The sequence below is a fragment of the Panthera pardus genome, unplaced genomic scaffold (genome assembly GCF_024362965.1).
Source record: "Panthera pardus isolate Hobbes unplaced genomic scaffold, ASM2436296v1 HiC_scaffold_2, whole genome shotgun sequence".
Lineage (NCBI taxonomy): Eukaryota > Metazoa > Chordata > Mammalia > Carnivora > Felidae > Panthera > Panthera pardus.
In genome coordinates this window covers 7,749,148-7,771,364 of record NW_026526765.1, presented here as the reverse complement: position 1 = coordinate 7,771,364, position 22,217 = coordinate 7,749,148, and the positions used below count along the sequence as shown (strand labels likewise).

At 44.9% G+C, this 22,217-nt stretch overlaps 1 long non-coding RNA gene across 1 annotated transcript in view; it reads left to right on the top strand.

Moving 5' to 3' along the window:
* The window catches only part of LOC109267819 (uncharacterized), a 179,473-nt gene that overhangs the window by 30,994 nt on the left and 126,262 nt on the right, over window positions 1-22,217 (top strand). The window contains exon 2 of the long non-coding RNA XR_008423656.1: window positions 12,194-13,415. This is a non-coding gene — a long non-coding RNA (uncharacterized LOC109267819). The remainder of the gene's footprint in view (window positions 1-12,193; window positions 13,416-22,217) is intronic.

Genomic DNA, 22,217 nt, shown 5'->3' with positions numbered 1-22,217 from the left:
CTCTCAGCTGGCCTGTGGACTCAGGGGAAATAAAAATGCTTACTGTTGAAGGCACCGAGTCTGGGGAGCTCGTTACACGGCAATCACTAACTGATACAATCGATTTCATCTGTAAGGGCTGAGCCTTAAGATATCAGCGGTACGTTCTGAAGGTCCTTGAACTCTCCAGTGTCTGTTACCAAGTACATGATGTCTACCGCATCAGTGTAAGGATGCTTCTGGGTCCCCCAGGTTGGGCTTCTAGCCTGTCCCTCTTTTGAGCTCTTAGCTGACATGTGGTGTTTCTGGTGATGGACTTGGTATCAGCCTCTCTTTATCTACAATTATGCTTTTTGTGGAGCCCAGTGACACCATCGAGGATGTCAAGGCAAAGACATTTGTGAGCCAGACCTCCGCCTTATCTGCTTCTGAATTCTCAAGACCTAATTTTGGGCTGGCTCTGCTACCCTCGCACTGGCACCGGTAGCTGGAAGGAGCCGGTGTTGTTGTCCACACCTCTGGTTCCTACCCAGGGGCAGTTTGTCCACCCGGCAGGCGTTTGGAAATGTCGAGGGACATTTTTGGTTGTCACAACCGGGGGAGGCGGTGCTTTTGGCATCCGGTGGATAGAAGCTACAGGTGCCACTCAGCATCCCACGGAACACAGAGGAGCTTTGCACCACGAAGAATTATCCTGCAAAAGTATCAACAGTGCTGAGATCAAGACACTCTGGTCTGGATCTGTCACAGAGAAGGGTCCCCTCAGCAGTCAAGCCTCTCATCTCCGACAGCTGTGATGTTGAGGCCTCCGCCTGTGTGTCCCAGCTTTTCCCGTAGCAAGTCTCAGGAACAAAGGTTGTCTCTTTATGCTAAGTTATGCTTCATCCAGACTGAGCCAAAACTCTCCACAAAGCAGGTGTCCTCCCCAGAGATCGTGAAAGTCTTTTCATGATCCCGTCTCAGACTCCGGCTTAGCTCGGCTCCAGGATTCATCAAAATACCAAAATTACGCACAGACTAATCCATCATTCCACAGCCTGGGGAAGATCCTTACAGACCTTAAACATCTTCCACCTTTAATTATATTTTGAGTCTGACTGAACTTAGCAAATGGTGCTTTTAAACACAACAATACTAGCTTCGTCTAAGGGGGTTCAGGTTTGTGGAATTTGAGTTTATTGAGCATATCTTATACCTTCCTCAGAGGATTTATAGCTTTGTTTTTATTGCTGATAAAGCGAGAAACCACACCAAACTCTGAAGAGTGTCTCTGTCCTGGTAGAGACTTAGGGACATTCTGATGATCTGTTTTAAATCGATTATAAGCAGTAGGATCCACTGATACAGAGCCTTGGGTTATCTAGATAAAGAAGGCGTATCTTGACCCCGTCGGAGAAGTGGCTCCCACCAGCAGCGAGAAAGCTGGAGGCATTTCCACCACACGACTCTCCCCTCCCACCCCGGCAGCGGGAGTCGTGCGCCTCATCGACATATTCACGCTCGTCAGTCGGACAAGCAGAAGCACGACGTGTGGAGTATGCGGTTATTGCAGAAATTAGGGATTAGTTCTCGCGGACGTGGATGTGGCGGGAGCCATCAGTGCCGGGTGCTGCGGCTGCATCTGATGTCTGCGGTGAGGGCCGAGCACGAAGTCGCTCTGGGTCCACCAGAATGGCAGCGGGGAGGGACCGCCGGATGCACATAGGAATGTGGAGAGACCCGAACACCCATGGCCAAAGAACTGGACCTCGCGACGGACAGAATGTAACTTGCAGATGTCCCTTACTGCCTCCATCCACGCCAAGGGGGGACCCGCATGAGAAGCAGGTGCCGGCCACCTCAAAGCTGCACGTGCGTCTGTTCCAGGCTTTGGACAAGCTGAAGGAGAGCTCATGAGCTATGGGACCCATATTACTGACTTTTCCCTTTGCCCCAGACTCCGACATGGCTTATTCTCACATTGTTACCCATCACGATCAATATTTTGATAATTTGTTCACCATGTATTTTCCTGCATTAATTTTAATTAAAAAAAATTTTAAAACCTTTGCATTAACATGTTGTTCCTCTGGAGTACCTAGTGTTTCATCCCCCCTGTAAATTTTGCACCCTGCCTTGTGGACACTGGAGAGCCGCAGTTCGAATGTTCACCGTCAAGGTGAGCCAGTGGGTCAGTGATCATGGGTATGTGCTGTCACTGTGCCTGGATCTCCTCATGAACTTCCAGAGTGTAAAAAGATGTAGCTGCCACTTCACTTGTACATTCCCAATCTCATGCAAAATGTCCCTTGTGACCAGCATTAACCCAGGAACACACGAGGAAAAGGATGCCGAAAAACATGCCCTTAGCTTAGCTTAGTTGCAGTTCAGCGGCACTACAGCAGCCCAACGTTTTGCACGATTTTATTCCTCTGTGTGAAAGAGGCTGATGGGTGCCTCCAGGCTCCAGAAGTTTCTCCGAAAGCACATTCACAGGGTATTGAGCTGCTGCCCGCGTCTCTACCCTTACACAGTTGTCGTGTTTGGAACCAGTTGTAACTAACACTCTTATAGCTATGAACCAAGAAACACGATGTAGCCACATGACCTATGTAAAAACGACCCCGAACTGAAGAGAGATAGGTTTGAAAGGCTCATCTTTGTCTAAGTGATTGACAGTCGCTGCTTAGACAGAAGAGTTCTTGGTTCACGCCTGGATGCTGTCGGATTCCATTTGTGAGATGTCCAGCTCTGTTTGGATGCTCATGCTTGTGGAGTCTGGTTAAGTAGCTCAAGGCTCTAATGAGCAAAAAGCAATCTAACGATCACAAGCAATCCTCCGAGAACCACATTCTATGACACGTCCCATAGGTGGTGGTGCTGGCTGTGGGGTGGACTGTCTAAAGGGAAATCCCCCAGCAAAGTGGAGGACCATTGAGAAACTTCTTGGTGTTTGACCAGCTTAACACCCTGGATGCGGTCCAAGATGAACCGTTTCATACTGCATGTTACTCTGCCGAACTGTGTGATGTTGAGGTGATTGTATTTGTTTTCTGAACCCATGAATTGACTGAGAGCCCCCAAATGGCTCATGTTCCCCACACATGGCAGTCAAAACGCTTCCCGTTATTGGCTTTCTGCGAAGCCAGTTTTAGTGGATTATGCCTAATTCTGGTGGAAGGAAATGACAGCCACACGCTGTAATGTGTTCTCCTCCTCTCATTTCTTCCCCCAGCGAGATTTGGATCTATTTCTCCGTTAGGAGGTGAACAACAGCTGACTTTAGGGCTCCTTCCCCCCCACCCCCAAACCTGTGATAAGAACTCGAAAGATGTGATGTTCTATTGATGTTCACTTGAAGGGGGGAGGGTAGAAAGGGGATGCCTTAACAACAACAACAACGACAAAAGGTGGAGAAAGAAAGAACAACTTTTACACTTTTATCTCAGTGGGAAATTCATGCTGAGCTCTGATACATTGAGCGGTCCCTAGACAGAAATTTGAAACTATTTCCAGCTGTTTAATTTCAGTTGGCTCTGTGGAGATGGGAGCTACTCAGAGCACATGCGAGTCCGCCATTTACCCAGAGAACAGCAGTTAATAGGCTGGATAGCCCTGAGGAATGTGTCGGGGAACGCTGTCACCACCAATGACAGGATTAGTTCTTGGATGTACCTCTAAACGTATTAATCAGGAGACGATATATCTGTATTCTAATACCTGTGGTGACTGCTTTTCAAAAAGCACAAAGAACCGAAAGGTAGAAAGAGGCAGACTTTGCATATATATTGAATTTTATTCACAGGGGCAGTATTAACATTTACTGGAAACCCAGAAATATTTCTAAAATTTCTTTTCTCTCCAGAAAAAGGGGAGGAGAAGAGTTAATCAACAGTGGGAACTGTGGTTTAGTGAGGAACCCAACGACTTTCATACCAAAATGGGAACATGCCTACATGTTCCACCCTCATGGACGGAGGATTTCAAGAGAGGCCAGTTGTGAAAATATAAAGAGGCCTCTGTGTTAAATACCCATTTCAGGAGGAGTCTAATGTCTGAATACTTCTGTGTGAATCAGCAGTATTTGCAAACTGTGGTTTCCTATTCCTATCTGAGAGGCTGTGCACAAAATGTGGAGAAAGGGCATTAAATGTGTATCTCGGGGACTGTGTATTCCTTGTGGCATGTGTAGACACATTCGGGAATAATCTGTATCCTGAGCATTCATTGCGCCTTTGTTCCTTTATCTGAATAAACGCCGCAGAACTAAACGTGTGAGTGCTCAGTGCACTACTTTTGAAGACGAGGAATATTCTTTATGTCCTCTGCAGCAATACAACCTCCCTTTGTTTTTTGGTCACTTCCTACTTTTGACACTCCTTCTGCAGCTGTTGTCGCTGTCTTTTTTAGTCCCTCCTGGGAAGGGGTGTCCATAACTTTTAAAACTAAGAAGTCATTGTGATGTTACGATTTGCATTTTTAGGGTAGCTCCTTCCGTCTGTTTTCCAGAAAAGGTAATTCTGCAAAGCGAATTTGGCAAGGTTTTATTGAATAATAATATTTTTAAAGCAGAGGCAACGTTCATCACAAATAGAATGGGACAAAGACCGTGCCGTTGGAATGTGACAGATTTAGCTTTAGGACTAGATGGAATGTTCCATGTGGCTTCTGTGAAGGATGGATTTCCTAGCCAAATTTGTAAGAGAGCAATCATGGCTGTCAACAGCCATCAGTACAGGGGCAGGAGACGGGCAGATCTGGAATTCCCGTTTTAAGGACAACACAAAGAAATGAATATGGGGACGGTCTCACTTGCTCTACCCTGGGCCTTCCCGTATCTTCTGAGTGCACCAGCACCACTGATGCACCATCTCAGAGCATTGGCTCCATGTTTCAACCTCTCAGACGTCCTCGGGCATCATCCATTCCCCTCTATGCTTCTCAGAGGTCAGCTTCCCCAAGCAGGTGGCTGGTTTCTGTGGGTTCCAGTTCCCTTTTCCTTCTGGGGTGTCCAGGTGGGAAAGGGTCTCTCTCTTCCCCAGATGTTGTGTTTCTTGTCAGCACTGGGAACTCCAGATGCCCGGAGAGAGTGGTCCTCTCTCTGAGGGTCTCAGCAGACAGGTGGAGTGGAGCTGGGTCCCTTTCTTCTTTCAACCTGGCCTTTAAGTGCCCCGGGAGCTACCACACTGGTTAGATAGTGTCTTCCCTGAAAAGCTGGGGTAATTTAAGAGGGGAATTACAACATAGGCACACAATAGAACAGTTGCCTGAGGTCTACAAGAAAGCATTTAGTGTTGAACTCTCTCCAAACAGTTCACCCTGCCCCACCCCAGGGCTCACCTGCCACCTTGCCCAATATGTGCCAATCAGTAAAAATCTCTTTTTTTCTAGCCTACCACAAAAGAATTACCACTCACTTTTGGGGAACTGTTATACCCCTTCCCCCATTCCCAAGTATTCCCCTCCCCTCTGGGCAATCGTCATGTCTGAGACATCAGGTCATGGCTAACACTGGAGTTTCAGCAGAATGGTCAATGCTGGCCAATGATGCACTAAGTTCCTTTTCTTCCCCACAAAGCCTGAGGGCAGTTTTGGGGTAAGACTAGGGAATCTCACACAACGTGAAGGATGTGTGCTGTCACACAGCCCTGTGAGTGCCACATGCTAATCCTTTCCTATTGCTGGCATTGGACCAAGCTCACACAAGGGTGTCTCCCAAGAACCAACACTCTTTCTCGGTGACCAGACAGTCTAGATCTGAACTTGGAGAGATTCCAAGTGGAGTGGAGAGGACCTCCACTCATTAGTTTCAAATTCAAGCTGGCAGCAGGAGGCTGAATTCAGGTGACAGCACAGAGTTGTAAAAGTATCTGAATTTGGGGGTGCTTGGGTGGCTCAGTTGGTTGAGCATCCAACTCTTGATTTTGGCTCAGACCATGATTTCACGGTTGTGGGATCAAGCCCTGCATTGGGCTCTGTGCTGACCATGTGGAGCATGCTTGGGATTTTCTCTCCCTCTCTCTCTGCCCCTTCCCCACTCATGTGTGCTCTCTCTCTCTCTCCCTCTCTCTCTCTCTCCCCCTCAAAAAAATAATAATAATAAACTTAAAAAAATATCTGAATCTGGATGTCTGTTGGCAGGAGGCCCCCTTTCCAGTTTCCTATGGTCCTCCCCACTCCCAGTTGGCTCCTGTCCTCTTCCTTGTTGATTTTGCCTACATGGGTCCTAAAGTCATTTGAGTGTGTGATCAAATGGAAGAGGGAGATGATATCTGCCTCCCCACTCCATGGCTGTGAAAGCATTGTGCCTAGTAGGTTTTCTCATCCCTGTTTGGGCTTCACAGACTCAGAAAAGAGCCACATCCCCCTTAATGGTGTCTCCCTTAGCACACAAGATGTTTTGGAAGGGTGGCTATTGTCTGACCACCAAAAAACCCCCAGGTGTGAGTGGATAAGGGTCTTCTGCTTAAAACTGACTGATTTGGCTTAAAGACTGAAAGTTGACGGAATCACATAACAGGTGAGATCAAAGTATGATCTTGAGAGATATTTCACCTGGACTTAGAAACAGAAAGTGAGGGAGATCGAGTGATTGCCCAGACAGAGAGGACTCCACGTATGACTCCCAAGTCCGGGGCTTTCACTTGTGGAGCAACAAAGTCTCCTGGCATGGGGGCTCAGACCCAACAGGAACCCAACTAAACCTTTGACCAGGAATAAAAGAAAAAAGAAAGGGAAAACCCTCTGGCGGTGAGCTCTTGTAGGACTTTGAGATTCCACTTTGGTCCTGATGGCCTAACTCGGAGCACAAAATGGGACCTCCAAGTATTGGCCTGAGGGATGGTTGCTGGGGAGCCTTTCAAGAGACGGAGTACTTTCTAGACTTCTAGGTTTTGCAAATTTGCTTAAAGTCAATCACAACAATAGTTTTTCCTGATAAATGTAACACTGTTAACACCTTACTTTGCCATATAGGTATGGTTGAAAACAAAACAAAATAAAACTAGAGGCACTTACTAGCTCCATAATTTCCTAAAAGAAAGGACTTTTAAAACCAAAAAAGTAGGCTGGACATAATCTCAAAGTGAGATCAGTTCCTCCAAAGAAAAATAATTGTCCAATTTACACCAATAAAGTAAGAAAAATGAAGGACGTAGTTTAAAATATCAAATGCAGAGAAGATACGTTAGATGATTTTGTTATGTTGCCTATTTTGCGTTTACAATAATTTTATCAATTTGGGAAGATATCACTGATGCTGTAAAATGAGGTAACTTTGAATTACCCAACTCGTTCCATGGTAGTACTTTGTTTTTATCACAGTCACTATTGAGAATTGGGTTGGTAGGAGAGTTTTGATAATATTTTACATATTTGGAATATTCTTGCAATATGAGGGGAGGTAAAAAAAAAAAAGACAGCAGCCCTTTTGATTGAGTGAGAGTGAGTGGCTTCTCTCAGTCTTCCTGTGCAGGGCACGAAGAGAGTAGGCTAGATTCTTTGGGCTATGTGGAATCTAAGGGGAGCCTTTTAGGAGCCTTTTAGGAGCCTGCCAGCCTGGAGTCCTGAGGGCCCATCAGAGACAAAGAGAATATGCCAGAGAGAAATGTTGGGGAAGGTTTGTCAGGGGATAGCACAGTGGGTTCCAGAGGCGGGTGCCACCTTGATCTCAGGACCTCCACTCATTAGTTTCAAATTCAAGACAAGTTGTGTAGCCTTCTGAATTCTTTGTTTTCTCATATATAAAATGAGAATCAGAAGAGTCCTATCTCGCTGGGTTGCCACGAGGATTATCTGAATGATGATGTCTTTGAAGTTTAGCGGTCCTGATGTGCCATAAACGCTCAGAAATGGTTGCATTTATAATTAGGCCAGAACATTATCTGTCAGATTAATGATTAATGGAATTAATGGATGACTTAACGATAACAGGGCACCAGTGAATTTCAGGATTAGACGTGCTATTTCTCCAAGTCAGTATGGTTGTGCCTGACAGATAGTGTAATTATGATCTTTTGCCTGCATATAATATTTCCCCAGCTTAATTAACAAATTATTTCTTCACGTGTTATAATTAAACTGTTTAATTAATCTACCTAAATAATCTTTGATTAGTGGCCTGAGGGTGGGGTAAATGTACAGGTGAAATTCATTTCTGGACATGTCTGTCTTTCTTTGTATTCATGTATCATATTTCAGTTTTAGATAGAAAATCCCAAAGTTGTTGTAAGGGCAATGGAAAAAAGAAAGGGTGAGGGCTATTTGGAAATACCTGATTGAATGTCTAAGTCCAGCCTGCTCGTTCTGTTACCCGGAGTGATGGGTGGAACATTGTATTAGGGTTTGGGGTTTTGAATTAGTATTATTATTCCGCTGGCTTCAGCAGTGGACTTTCTCAAAAGGGAAAATTAGTATGAAAATTAGAACCTGTGCCCATATATATGATTCTGTCTTTGTTGGTGTGAACTGCTCTGGAGAATTCATCCTTCAATCCAGCTAATGGTAATAGTCTAGAAAGTAAAAAATTACATAGTTGGGTGTGAATTACACTGCTATGTCTATATGCCTATTGCTAAGTTCTCTGAACCATATGGAACCTTTTGAGAAAAATTGCAGGAAATATTTTCTTTCTTGTTTTTCAAGACCACAGTGCTATAAAAAGGGTCTATAAACCTGGAAGCAAAAATAAGTATACATAAATAAAGTTATTTTTGTTGATCTAGAGAAAAAGACTATATATTATATTAGTATACTTATAAACACATATATAACTTTATTATATAATAAAATCTATATTTTTGAAGTCAGCCATGAGTCAAGATTATTTGCAATCACTTTATTTCTATTGATTTTTTTTTTCTGCCCTGAGCATATGTCCATATTGGAGATTTACTCTTTGATCCTTGGGTTTGCTGAAGGTAGACTAATTTTAATACTTTGGTTGAATTGTTCATTTCTAAAGATGTGCGTAGAGATCATGTCTTGGACAGGTTAAAATGTTCAGTGCATTTTATGGTAGCCACTTGCCCACAGAAAATGCTTGACAGTGGTGAACTGAACAACCACTTATTGAGTTAGTATTCTCCTTTGGGCACTATTTTGGGCAGAGAAAAGATTTCAGGTGGCACTTAAAATTTTTCTAAGTTTATTTATTTTGAGGGAGAGAGAGAGAGAGAGCGAAAGAGGGAGTATGAGTGAGCAGGGGAGTGGTAGAGAGAGAAGGAGAGAGAGAATCCCAAGCAGGCTCCACCCTGCCAGCACAGAGCCTGACACAGGACTTGAACTCCCAAACTGTGAGATCATGACCTGAGCTGAAACCAAGAGTGGGATGCTTAACCAACTGAGCTACCCAGATGCCCCTCATGGGTCACTTTTTACTCATGAGGAGACAAAATTTGTGGGGTAAAATTCCTCCCATAGAATGTGCTCCCCCCTGGGCTAAGTCTGAGCAGTGGGGGACAAGAAAGAGGGACTCTGTTGCTCTGGTGAGCCAGGGCCTGGGGTTCTTATGTCTGTATCCAGGAATGTAGTTGGGTCAGGCAGGGTGGACACTGTGGTGTGATTTTAATGCTGCCAGAAAGTCATTCATCACCCATCCCTTGCTGTGAGTACTAACCGCGGCATTGGCCACAGGAAAACATGATGTCAGTGTGAACACAGCCAACCTCTGAAATAACAACTGTTCTTTGGCCAACCTTGGAAAGGACATGGTCAAACGGAGGCACTGCCCAAGCGCCTCTCCTTTATCCAGCTTGTAGTGTTCAAGAATTATCTGGGGGAAAAAATAATTGTCTGGGGAATGGAGCTCCTGGCTGGCTCAGTCGGTAGAGCATGAGACTCTTGATCTTGGGGTCATGAGTCTGAGCCCCATGTTGGGTGTAGAGATTACTTAAAAACAAATCTTAAAAAAAATTATCTAGGGAAGATATCTCGCTTCTCCAATTGGGATCTTTGATTGGCTTCCTTATCTTAATTCCTTCCTTTTTATGATTTCCCCTGACAATTCTTTTTGCTCTCATTCATTTGGTTGTCTCCTAGAGCTTGAATTTGGCTCTCATCTCTTACTTTCATGAAGGGAGGGTGCATACCCGCTGCTCTCATGAGATCCGACAGAGACAGACCTGTCCAGAAACTTAATCATTCAAAGCCTGCATCACTCAGCAAAACTAGAAACATTAGTTCTTTCTTATTTCCTTAGACTCTTCTGGTACTTGGGTTTTCAAATGATTGCTATTTTAAGAGAATTAATACCCTGAATTTTAAATGAGTTCCTGGGACATTTTCTGTTGTGGCTTTTTCCACAGGAATAGTGACTTTGACAGATCTCTTTCTCCCTGTCGTACATTTGACCCTTCCTATTTTTGTGGAGAACAGACTGAGCTTTCAAAATGTAGCTCAAGTAACTTTCCCTCCATCTTCTGGGAAATCTTATCACTTACCCTTTTGTGGGCTCACAGTAGTCTCGACTTTGTTCTGTAATCACAGGCATCATACTTTTGGGTACTTGTTTACTTTTCTGTCTGCCATTATTTATTAGTCTGTATAGCCCTTGAAGAGTGAGTCTGTGCGTTATTCCTCATCATATCCTTAGTGTCTAGCAGAATGTGTAGTAGGCACTCGATAAAGTCTTGTTGTCCAAACCTCAAAGACACCATGTGATAGCTAACACACAAGAGACCAAGGGTGCAGGCCCATTCAGGAACAGGAGGTAGGGAAAAGTGGAAGAGAGTAGGTGTAGTGACGCAAAGCACGTGGACTGCTTTTCTTCTGAGGATTCTGGCATGACCCAGCATTTGAGGTAACTCTGAGATACCTGAGAGATAGGTAGGCTGAGGAATATCCAGTTATAAAGCCTGAAAGGGAGAGAGATCGTGGTCAAAACTGTAAACATGAATCCCTTTTTGATAAGAGGTATTTGAAGCAGTAGGTGTGGATGACATTGCCCAGGCAGAGTGGACCAAGTAAGAAGAAATGAGGACCCAGGAATCTAAAGTTAGGTGCTTGTAAGTTTGCCAGAGGGAGAGAATAAGACGTAAACCTGGTGGTGGCTGTGTTATAAAAGGCAAAGGTAGTCATGTTTCTAGAAAGATGGATGGTCAGTGATGTTGGTGCAGTGGAAAGATCAAACGAGAATCAAAGAAGTATTTGGTAAAACAATGAATAAATAACAGGTCAAGTAAGATAAAAAGAATACCTCAAACTTAGTCCAGCCAAGTCTGAAATCATTATTTTCCCCAAAACAATTGGTCTGTGTTGAAAGGTCCTTAAGACCAGTGATCCACTAGAAGGACTAAGGACTGAGAATATAATCATGCCCATGGCTGTGATCTATTATAGAGAAAGAATACCAATCACGATCAGCAAAGGAAATGGCACACGGGGTGAAGTCTGGGGGAAATCTGGTGCTAGCTTTCAAGAGTCCTCTCCCAGTGGATCCACACGGGATGCACTTAATTTCTCCCAGCAGTGAGTTAGGACAACATGTGTGGAATGTTGCCATCGAGGGAAGCTCATTAGAGCTTCAATGCCCAGGATTGTTATTGGGAGCTGATCACATATGTACCCCCTGCCTGGCACGTACTCAAATTCCAGACTCCAAGAAGGCAAGCAGATGTTCAGCTGAAACCAATTGTTATTAACCTGGTTTAGGCACAGTGAGCCATTCTTATCAGTTAATGGCAGAAACCTACCTGAAATCAAGCTCCCAGATGACACAGAGGGTCCAACCTTCTAAAGAGGCCTTTCAAAGGATAGCAGTGAGGCCTGCTATGGTAACTCTTTCCTGTACAGAGTTCTTTTCTACAATTCCCTGTTAAGGTGCATGACACGATCATTAATTCTATTAAGCAAGTCAGAAACATAAGCATCATCCTTTGCCACCTTCTGCTTTTGGCTGACTAGGTGGTTTTGGATTGATGGGGAGTAAAGAAAAAACCAGAACGCACATGCACACACGCATATGCAGACCTGTATTTGAATGCTTCAAAGAGCCATAGAAGCAGTGAGCCTTTGTAGGACTAAGATACAGAAAAAATGAAAAATGAAGAGAGGTGTCTGGTGTTTGGAGCTGTTTTTGCCCAAAAGGCAAATGCAGAATCAGAAAAAAAAAGTGACATCTGAGAGGTTGTTTCTGAGCAAAGCTTTTGGTAGTGTCACAAGGCTGGAGGGTGGAAAACTATAGTGTAGGACCTTCTAAGAAGAAGTCACTTACTCCAGGCTTTTTGTTGTCCTGCAGAAGGCTACACCCTCAGAGTAAGGCTGAATTGGAAACATTGCAGAAGTTACAAAGGCTAAAAACCAACTCCCAGCCAGCTTAATCCCCAGACAGGGGTAAAATGATCTGCGAGGGGAAAAATTAAATCCACTCTGGATGATGATAATCTTATCCAAAGCCTTGAATGCCTATATAATTTTATGAAAAATTGTGTATGAACACAACATTGGCACTCAATTAAAAAGTATACAGGTATACAAAAGGGTAAGACTTGACCAAAACCAAGAGAAAAAGATAATTAAACAGTAAAAAATAGAGTTCTTATACAGGAACGCCAAATACATATAATTAATGTGTTTAAGACATAAAATTACAAGATGAAGAATTTCAGCAGGGAACTAGAAACCACAGAAAGGAAACATTGGAATTCTATAATAGAAAAATAAAAATAAATTAAATTCAGATCTCAGTGAATGGGCGTAACATTATATTGAGGTACTGTAGAGAGAATTGGTGAGCCAGAAACAAGTCTGTGAAAGGCTAGCACAAAAAGTCAAAAGATTAGATGGGAAGAAGAGAAAGTAAGAGCCACATGGAACATAATGAAAGGGTATAATTGTAGTTCCACAAAGATAGGAGAAAGACGCAATGGGCATAAGCAATACTTGAAGGAATCATGGCCAAGAATTTCACAAAACTTCCAAAAAATGTTCAAAGACATCTATCCTCAGAATCAAGCTGGTGAGCCCCAAGAGGATAAATACAAAGGAAACTGCCTTGGACACGTCACTGTAATTTCTGAAGACCAAAGATAAAAGGAAATCTTAAAAACAGTCAGAGGTGTTGAAAAGACAGTTCTTTGAAATAGCAAGATCAACAGCTGACTTCTGATGGGAAATCATGGGAGTCTCAACGCAATTGAATAATTTCCTCAAAGCAATGAAAGAAGCCTAGAATCCTTTCACTCGTGGCGATATTCTTCAAAAATGAAGGTGGAATAAAAACACTTTCAGAGAAGCAAAAATTAGGATGACTTGCCCAGAGCACATCTTCACCGAAGGACGCGACGGAGGGAGTTTTTCAGTCAGGAGGAAAGTGATCCCAGATGGAGACATGGAGTGCTGAAAGGGAGACCAACAGAAACAGAAATGTGTACCGGCAAAAATCAACAAGAATAATGTATTGAGATGTTTAATATGTGTGTTGACTACAAACATGAGGAGAACAGCATAAACTTTGGGAGGTAAGTAGGGCTGAAGTGTGCTAAGGGCATTGCCTTACACATCCACAAGCTGAGTGGGAAATTCAGTCTTCCATAGTCCATGACCTTGTTTTTATTTATTTATTTATTTATTTATTTATTTATTTATTTATGAGAGAGGAAGAGAGAGACATAGATACAGAGACAGAGAGAGAAAGAACAAGCAGGGGAGGGGCAGAGAGCAAGAGGGGGACAGAAGATTTGAAGCCGGCTCTGTGTTGTCACCACAGAGCCCAGTGTGGGGCTCGAACCCACTAACCCTGAGATCATGATCTGAGCCAAAGGCAGACACCTAACCGACCGAGCCACCCAGACACCCCTCCATGAGCTTGTTTTGTTGGTTTCACGTCCCGAATGTCCCTTGACTCGACGTCTTCCTCTCCATTCTACCGCTCACACTCTAGTCCAGGCCGCCATTATCTGTTCCCTGGGAGTCTACAGCCACACTCACCAGCCTCCTGCTTTGCCCGGGCACCTCATACAGTCTGTTCTCCACCGAGCAGCCAGACTGATCTTCCAGAATTACTTCCCTTGGTCCAGATCCTGCTCTTCCTTCATCCGCCTGGAGGTGGTCCTACCCTGACCTGAGGACAGGAGAAGGTACACGGAGGTCAACCATCCTCCTCCTTTGCTGAGTTGCCACGGGGTTTCACCTTGCCAGTGCCCCTGTGATCGCAGCCCCAGACTGGCTGCTTGCTCCTGGGGCAATGTGGCGTCCCTCTGTCTTCTTGTCGCAGGGCCCTCCTGTGGGTCTTGCTCCTCCGACTGTGCCCTGTCGCTTGCCATCTTTCTGGAATGCCTCACAGTTTCTGGCGCATCAAGGAATGCCTTTCTTCTTTACCATTGCATTAATGGGCTTAATCTTCTAGGTGTGTAGGTACTGAGTGATAATGTGGAGCTGTAAGGTAGGCCACCTTGCCTTCCAGGAAACGAAGGAAAACTTCTGCAGAAGCTATCTCTTTTCATGGGGTGGGAGAGTTGGCATGGATATGCTCCCTTTCTTGCCTCTTTTTCTTACACAAATGGTGGGCCGGACAGGGACCCCTGACTGCTCCCTCAGATGTATGTTCGAGTACAAGTGCTGGTCTGTGCCTTCTGCCCAGAGGAAGCATGGTAGGATAGGGTTCCTGCTTCCTACCCCAGGGAAGGTTGTCCTTAGCTTGTTTTGTTGCAGCTCACTCTTGTGAGACCAGTTGTCTTCAGTTGTGGGGGGCGGGTGGGAAAACTAGGGTTCAGATGAGAAAACCCCTGTTTGGTCTCAGCACTAGGCTCTAGCTTTGGCCAAAGAATCCAGTCTTCTGCCTGTCACTGGTGACATGCTCTGCCATTCGTTGAGACCAGACCCTGGAGTGTATTAGGCTGAGCGTCCTGGGAGGATTTTCTTTTTTTGGCCAGAGCTTTTGAAGGGAAGAGTGTGTTCAGACAGGCCCTTGCTTACCAGCATCACCACCAAGGTGATGCCAACACAAATGATTGCTATTTATATGATCATCTTCATAGTTTTCTCTTATTCGCGGCTTCCATGGTTTTGAAGCTATGTGTTTGGAAAACAGATTGTTGAGTATTGACTACTGAGAGGGAAGTCCTCAAGAAACAGAGGTCGAAAAATACAAAGTTAGATCCCAGCAGTAGGGAGAAAATGTCGGTGATGATCTTTGGGCCTCAACAGCTCTCTATGCAATTAGGTCGGCAAAGCCTGCATCAGACTCTTGTTTGGGGGAAAGGGTTTGGCTTGAAAAGTCTATTTAATGTTGCAGTATATTTTTAATTCAGGAGAAATCTGTTCCTTGTTTCCATTATATGCTCTATAGAATATAAAGTTCTAAAATCTATTGGCTGATGGGATATATAGTAATAAGACTCAAGACAGAGGTGGGATAGAGCTAAGGAGCCATGTCAGGGAAAGAGCACTTTCCATGAGATCTACTGTCTTAACAAAATTTTGTTTTGTTTTGTTTAATTTTTTTTAACGTTTATTTATTTTTGAGAGACACAGAGAGACAGAGAATGAGCAGGGGAGGAAGAGAGAGAGAGAGAGGGAGACACAGAATCGGAAGCAGGCTCCAGACTCTGAGCTGTCAGCACAGAGCCCGACATGGGGCTCGAACCCATGAACTGCGAGATCATGGCCTGAGCCGAAGTCAGCTGCTTAACTGACTGAGCCACCCAGGCGCCCCTTAACAAAGTTTTAAGTGTCCAATACATTATCGTCGACTAGAGGTACAGTGTTGTCCGGCAGATCTGTTTGGCTGTTCATCTTGCTTGACAGAAACTTCACGACCGTGGATTAGTAACTCGTCACCCCCCATCCTGGCAGCCAGCATCCCATTCTCCGAGTCTAGGAGTTCGACTAGTTCAGATAGCTCACGTAAGTGGAATGAGGCAGTGTTGTCTTTTTGTGATTGGACAGTGTCACTTGGTACAACATCCTCAGAGGTTGTCCATATTGCATACTGCAGAATATCCTTCTTTTAAATGGCCGAATAGTATTTCATTGTATGTATACATAGAGTGTCTTTATCCATTCACCTGTCGGAGGACATTGAGGTTGTTTCCATGTCTTGGCTATTGCGGATAATGCTGTAATGAACACGGGACTCCAGATATCTTTTGGAGATTTTTTTTTTTTTTAATGAAGGTACAATCGACATTTCACATTATGTTACTTTCAGGTGTGCAACATAATGACTCAGTATTTGCATATTGTGAAATCATCACCCCAATGAGTATAGTTAATGTCCACCACCACGCAGAGTTACAAATGTTTTTTCCTCTGATGGAAACTTGTAAGATTTACTCTCTTGGCAACATTCAATTGTGCAATACAGTATTATTAACTATAGTCACCATGCGGTACATTGTATCCTTAGAGTTTATTTATTTTATAACTAGAAGTTTTTACCCTTTGACCCTCTTCACCTATTTGGCCCATCTTCCAACCCTCACTTCTGGCAACCACCAATCTAATCTGTTCTCTGTATCGATGAAATTAGTTTTTTTTTTTTTTTTTTTTTTGATTTCACATGTAAGTGAGATTATATTGTTTTCATCTTTCTCTGACTTATTTCACTTAACACAATGCCCTCAAGGTCCACTCATGTTACCACAAATGGCAGGATTTCATTCTTTGTCATGGCTGAAGAGTATTCCATGGTATATATACTATATCTTGTTTATCTGTTCATCCGTCAATAGACACTTAAATTGTTTTCATGTCTTGGCTATTACAAATAATGCTGTAATGAATATGGGAGTGCAGATGTCTTTTCAAATAAGCATTTTTGTTTTCTTTGGTTAAATACCCAGAAGTGAAATTGCTGGGTCATAGCATAGTTCTATTTTTTATTTTTGAGGACTCTTCCATTTCGAGGTTTTCCACAGTGGCTGCACCAGTCTGCATTCCCACCAACAGTGCACAAGGGTTCCCTTTTTCCCCACGTGCTCACCAGAGCATGAAATAAGATATTTTGTATCTTTTTGGTCATAGCCATTCTGCCAAGTGTGAGGTGATATCTCACGGTGGTTTCGATTTGCATTTCCCTGATGATGAGTGATACTGAGCATATTTCGAATACCTGTCAGTTCTCTGTATGTTTTCCTTAAAACTCTGTCTATTTAGATCTTCTGCCCATTTTTAATTGAATCGTTTGTCTTTTTGCTATTGAGTTTGCAGGAGTTCGTCTATATTTTGGAGATTAACCGCCTATCAGAGACATGATTTGCAAACATATATTTTTTTCCATTCAGTAGGTTGCCTTTGAGATCTTGATTTCTTTTTGTTTTTAAAGAAGAAAACGAACACAGGTCAAAAATTTTATTTAACTTGGTAAGTAGTGAGGGAACCAGCAGGATATTAAAACTGATATGAAGAGCAATTGATAAACTAGATTTATATAGGCAATCTATTTCTTTTTTTTTTAATTTTTTTAATATGAAATTTATTGTCAAATTGGTTTCCATACAACACCCAGTGCTCATCCCAACAGGTGCCCTCCTCAATGCCCATCACCCACCCTCCCCTCCCTCCCACCCCCCATCAACCCTCAGTTTGTTCTCAGTTTTTAAGAGTCTCTTATGGTTTGGCTCCCTCCCTCTCTAACCTTTTTTTTTTTTTTCCCTTCCCCTGCCCCATGGTCTTCTGTTAAGTTTCTCAGGAGATCTTGAGTTCAATTCATTTGGGTAAATGCTCAGCAGTGGGCTTGCTGGACCATTTGAGAGTTCTATTTTTTTTTTTTTTTTTTGAGGCACCTCCCTACTGTTTTCCATAACAGCTGCACTATTTTGCATTCTAGTGGGTTCTTTATACACCTCCTCCTTAACCCCTGGAACAGGGAATTATGTGACCAAACATGTGCAGAGGACTGTACAGCCCGATGCTCCGAAGGTGCTCCATCAGAGCGACTCCCCCTTTCCCCTGGCTGATTTTCTGCAGACGAGGCTGACAGAGCAGGTCGCGAAGAATCCAGAGGTTCTAGCTCTCTGCCTGTGTCAGGCTTACATCCAACTTTGATTTTTAATAGCAGCAAAGTTAGGTCTCAAAGCACACACCTCTCCTCTTTTAGCTGGAAATGGTTGCAACAAATGTAAGACAGTGAGAGATGAGTCGGAAAATGGACTCATTTTTAAAAACTTAACATTGCTTGTTTTTAGCAAGTCAAATGGACCTGAAGGAGCCCTCTTTGCTCCTAATGGATTTGCCAGTCCCTCCTGCTAATCAGATTGCAGGGGCCTGCTCGCCCCTGCCATCTGGCAGTCATTTTCAGGACTAGTGAGACACCACGGGGGACTTGTGCTCCTGCAGGCGCTTCTCTGATTTCTACCACTTGTCCGCAAGCACTTTCACGCCCTTTGAGGAGCGCACATCACATCGCCACGGAGCTTGATCCTTTCCATTACACCTAAGCGTGCGTTAGCTCTGGGGTGAGGACCCCTCACACCCGGCTGCCCTGGATCGGGGCCCGGTGGGTATTTTGTAGCAATGCTTCGTGCAGGGCTGGGGCTGGAGCGGAGATAAGCGTGGTTGCCGTGTGCAAACCTACTCCTTCCTCCCAAGCGTGGGAGAGCAAGAAAGCATTCCTGCGTGAGAGGATGTGCCATGGGGAAGCTTCTGCTGCTGCGTGCACACCCTCTCTGCTCCCTCTGCAGCTACACTGGCCCCACACGTTCCTGAGAACGAGAGCACTCTGCTCCTGTGTCTGGGGGCTCATCTTGTCCTCTAGCTGCCAGCTGCGTCATGTGTGGGTTGAACGAGGTTACATCCTGACAAAACTTGGAAACAAGTTCTTTTTCTCCACTGCCGGCCAACCCCAACGGTTTCTTCCAACACCCAACACCATGCGCGTGCCACATCATCGCACAGACACTCACGGAGCAGCCTATGTGCCCGGCGCTGTTCCAGGCCTTTGGTCACATCAATCATCCAAACAGACAGAATCATGCCTCAAAAATGCCTAGATTCTCAGTTTGTGAGTTCGAGCCCTGCACGTGGCTCTGCGCTGACAGTGTGGAGCCTCCTTGGGATTCTCTCTCTCTCCCTCCCTCTCTGCCCCTTCCCCTGCCCACCCCCATCTCTAAAAATAAATAAAGAAACTTAAAAAAATAGTTTTGAATGCTTATATTCTGACAGTGACACAGGCTCAAATGCAGGCAAGTCAAAAGTTGAAATGACCCGAGTAGAGCGAATGAGTGCAGGGGCAGCCCATGCAAGCGAGCGGCGGGGTGGGGTGGGGGGACTGTGGCCAACTGGAGGGGGAAAGTCCACGTGCGGCGGATGCTGTTTGTCTGCCAACTCCAGGGAACGTGGGCCCGAGGCATTTCATTTCAAGAAAAGCTGGAAATCTGGATTTTTTTTAACAAGTAAAATGTCTTGCTTTTAAAATGTTGGTAATTAGCTCAAAAGTTTTAAAAAACATCATTCAGTTCTCAGATCCAAAAGCACAACAAAAATAAAAAACTGTCTTTGCCAGATTCTGCCCATTGCTGTCAGTTTGTGACCTCAGTGCTGGGTTTGACGATAAGAAGGGGCGTATTTTTTTTTTTTTAAGTTTATTTATTTACTTTGAGAGAGAGAGAGAACAAGCATGCACGTGTATAAGCAGGGGAGGGGCAGAGAGAGAGAATCCCAAGCAGGCTCCGTACTGTCAGCACAGAGCCTGACTCGGGGCTTGAACCCGCGAACCGTGAGATCATGACCTGAGCTGAAATCAAGAGCCGGAGGCTTAACAGACTGAGCCCCCCAGGCGCCTCCAAAATGGGTATTTTTAATTTTTAAAATTTAAAAATTTTAATTTTTAAGGTGACCACTAGGTAGGGAACATGTTTCTTGAAAGGCAGCTGCTCAGATCTGTCTCCTGCCCCAGGAAGCGTAATTGGCCAACGGCCCCCTCTGCTGCCCCCTCTCATCTCCCCCCACAGGTACACCAAGGCCTCCCTCCAGCAGGCCGCAGCGAGCCAGTGACTGGGCATGACACAGGACTCCTCTGATGGGTGACGTTGGCCCCAGAATTGCCCCTGGACTTGGCCGAGCCATTTTTCCTGCAGTCTGAGATTCATGCTCCCCCTTTTTTCTCTCCCAACCCCCCCAATAAGAGCCCTGCCTCCCAGCCTCACGCCTCCTCCTGCTCTCTCCCCTTGAGCCCCTCACACACCTGTCCTCTGCAGACCCAAACTAACCCAAGGCACCAGAAATTCTGATAGGAAGGGAGCCTTCTCCTTAGTCTGGGTTCCTTAGGTTGTTATTCCCTATTCGTTTTTATCTGGCTTGTTGTTTGGCGCCTTGGGCAGATTCAAAGGCACCCGGAGCCTGGGGACGTGAGCTGCGGGGCAAGCAGGTGGGCTGTGGGGGGCGGGGAGGGGTGAGGGCAGAGGATAGGGAGGGCAGGTCTGGACAGTGGGCTGCCGTCACCAGGGTGTCCAGTCTCGCAGACAGCAGCAGGGGCATTTGTCCCAACAACCCACGGTGGCCCCTGATTTCTCGAAGGTTCAACCGAGCGTTTGCTTGTCCGGCGGAAGGGTAGTTAGATCGTGGTGTCTCCTTTTTGCGTGTCTTCTTTGGACTCCGTTCCTGCCTATCTCGCCCCCTCCTCTCCTATGGCCACTTCCTTCACTTAAAGCTGAACCCGCACACATGTGCACGCAGGCACACACGCTCACACTCCTAGCTTAGGTCTCTGGGAGTTCACAGCCTGCCCGATAGGAGCAATCCACCAAGGGATTGTTGACTTAACATTTCACAACAGTGTGCACACAGTCCTTTTACCTCCTTGAGACTACTGTTTTCTACTCACTTTTGTTCATTCAGCTTTTCAGCGAATCCCGTGAGAGGTACGAATTACTGTCCTTGCCATTCTGACTGTGGCTCAGACTAGCCCCCTCCCCCCCCCCCCACTTGGGTTCTCAGGCGCTGTCATCCAGATGGTGAGAATACCATGGTCGGCGCCATGATTGTTGACAATAGCCGTAGTAATATATTCAGTTTTGTGGAAGAAATAACCAGCGACCGAGGTTTCTCACGGCCAGCTTTTATCTGGTCCCTCGCCATTATTTGGCTCGTGTGAGTGTCACTCAGGACAGAGTTGCTTTGAAACCAAAACAACAGACAGTCCCCAGTCAGTTAGACTCCAATAGATCCACGGCTTGCAGGGGGCAGAGCGCGGTAATCGATGGGGCACTGTGAGCAGAACCATCTGGGGCACTCACATCCCCTTGGAAATAATGCACCTGAGAAAGCAAGCTGCATTTTCAGTTCTTAAATGAGGATGAACTCACTGCCTGAAAAACAAAATGCAGTTTGTAAATGGAAGTGCATCCCTTGGCTGTGAAAGTTCTTTTGTTGCCCTCAATTCCTTAAGCTTGCTTTCTACGACTGACATGTCCCATCGTTCTGTGTCTTTGCTTTTGTTAGATTGTTGTCATGGCTGTCTTTCTTGACTACCTTGACCATGTGGTGATTCCAGCTCCACTTAGATAAGACTGGAAGTCTATTCCAGGGGCCAGAGGGAGTGGCTGGCATAAGACCTTGGCTGCTGCTGGGGGTGGGGGGGGTTAATTGTCTCTGATAGATGGGAAAATAGACCATTATAACGAAAAGGTGCTTGAGCTTGAAGAGAATTAGTAAAAAAAGAAGACTCTTACTGTTCTTGCATTTGACACTTTAAACACAGCTATTAAATCTGTCTCCCTCTTGGTGACTGGGACATCAAAGCCATCAGCCAACACCAGACACCCAATTGGGCAAGATTACACAGAATTACCTGCTACCTACAAATTCTTGCTTTCATTTTTGAAGTCCAGGACTTCCTAGACGCGTTTTTTTGGTGTAAATCATTTTTCCTTGTTTTGTTTTGAAATACAGCACACCGAAAGCGCATACAATCTGTATGAATTGTTGCTTGATGAACGCTTATAAAGCAAACACTCCTGTAAAAGCCACAGAATTGAGCACACAGAGTTACCAGGCTCCAAATTTCCTTTTCACATCTGTTGTTCCCCCAGGGTCGAACCCCTGTCCTGGTATTTTCGATAATCACATCTTTGCTTTTTAGAGATATTTTTGTCTCTGAGAAATGCATCCCTAAACAATCTAGTTGAGATTATCCTGTTTTTGAATTATACGTATGTGGAACCATAGTGAATGTATCCTATGTCTGACTGCATTTACTCAATATTGTTTGTAAGCTTCTTGAAGATGCTACGTGTGACTGTTCACGTACTCTCACTATTATAAAATATTCTATGGGGGCACCTGGGTGGCTCAGTCGGTTGAGCGTCCAACTTCGGTTCAGG